General features: G+C 30.5%; 1 pseudogene; it reads right to left on the bottom strand.

The window, feature by feature from the left end:
• Nucleotides 1-302: 302 nt before the first annotated feature.
• The window catches only part of LOC122272871 (kelch-like protein 10 pseudogene), a 6218-nt pseudogene continuing 4585 nt past the window's right edge, over nt 303-1935 (bottom strand).

The following is a 1935-nucleotide window of genomic DNA, read 5'->3' as shown; positions in this document are numbered from 1 at the left end:
TGTGTTTACTGTGAGTTAGAATAATGTTTCATTCAATTTTAAGGTGATAAATTAGGTTTCATAAAAAAATCCATCGAAGGGGATTCTATTTGTGACATCTATTTCTATTTGTGACAATATGTTCTAAAAATTTTCGCAGCAGATAGAATATATATTTTTACTTGTCACAATAAAAAAGATCTATATGGATAAAGTGTGCTTTGCAATTACAAAAATATCTCAAAATAACTCCACTTAACGTTACTATTGAAAATTTAAAATAGATAGATATGATTTTTTTTAAAAAGAAGAACTGGTGCTTCTTACTGGTGCTTCTTGACTTTTTCAATGAAGTACTGAGTGTCAAGTAAACCAAGTCGGACACATCTCATTATAGAATCAATGTATTGCCGCCTCTCATCTGCCCTAATAACAATACACACACATATGAAATTATGCGCAAAAGAAAAAAGAAATCACCCTGAATAACTTTTGATTTAAAAATCGAACTCGATAATGATGGTTCAAGAGTGACCTCAAATGTGCTAATTACTTAGTGCAGGAGATATTTAAACTTACGAAATCAGACACAAAAACTTACTACCTTTTTATGACGGAGTTGAATTTCGGATCCTCAAAATATAGGGGGTAGCTGCAATATGGAAAATATGGTTCCAATATTTGGGTCATAAAATTTGATCGAAATCAGAGGGAAAGTCGAAGTTTAAAGAAGTTGAAAGGTTAAAATTTGATTTCTCAGGAATGATTCCTCCAATTTTGTTCAAATTTTGTGTTTTGATATGTAAATTTATGCTCTTTAAATTTGCAAAAATTTGGTTACGTAACCATTCAAATTTTTTTGACTGTTATTAAATAAAATAATAAAAATTAATAAATTATTATTAACAATTACTTTTTGCATGGATTATCTTTGGATAAACGATTTTTATAACATTAAAAATAATACAGAAAATACGCAAAAAGTAAAATTAATATAAATAATTATAAATAATAATTAATATAAATAATTATAAATAATAATTAATATAAATAATTGTAAATTAATAAAAAGTATAATTAATATAAGTAAATAAATAATCTAACTTTCGGACCACTCTCCTGTCCAAACTATTAGGACCATATTTCCAGATTGCCGGCCAGGTGGCCGAGCGGTTAGCGTGCCTGACTGTGAAGCCATAGACTGCGGGTTCGAATCCCGCTCTGGGCATGGATGTTTCTCTCTCTCTTTGTGCTGTCCTCTGTTGTGTGTGTATGATGTGTGAATGTGGCCCACCCTATAAACGGGTTTGTGGCAGTGTGGCGTGGGCAATGTTGCTCGCCTCCGTGACTTTGGTTCACAGGTGCCCACTGGGTAACGCGAAATGAGCAACAATTCTGGCATAATATAGGCAAAGATACAAATTCAGTGCCTGCCATTGGAAAAAAAAATATTTCCAGATTGCGGCAATCCCTTATATCTTGAGGGTCGGAAATATAAATTCGCCCCCCAGAAAAAGGTATGTTTTTTGGGAGAAAGACACCTCTTGGTCTAATTTCGTAAATTAAAATATCGTCTGCACTAATCAATTAGCTCACTTGAATCATTACGAATTAGTTCAAGTAAACGTAGTTCCAATCATTAGGTCATAAATTATTAAAAGTGTATCATTTTTTAAAAAACTTCTTGAGCTAATGATTGGATTTTCACACACTAAAACTCAACGTTAATGATTCAAAAGATTAAACCATTCAGATCAATTAAATCTTATAGGTACTCCTAAAACACGCTATTTTATGTTAATTACGTATTATTAGTTATGAAATTAGACATAAAAAACCCTTCTTTTACTAAACATATTCTTTTCTCAACAATTTTTTCCTTTCTAATTTTTTGATATAGTATTTTAACATTTCTATTGAAATATATATATATATATATATATATAAGATCTGCTT

Source organism: Parasteatoda tepidariorum, unplaced genomic scaffold (assembly GCF_043381705.1).
Source record: "Parasteatoda tepidariorum isolate YZ-2023 unplaced genomic scaffold, CAS_Ptep_4.0 HiC_scaffold_1268, whole genome shotgun sequence".
NCBI lineage: Eukaryota > Metazoa > Arthropoda > Arachnida > Araneae > Theridiidae > Parasteatoda > Parasteatoda tepidariorum.
This window is presented reverse-complemented; position numbering and strand designations above follow the sequence as displayed.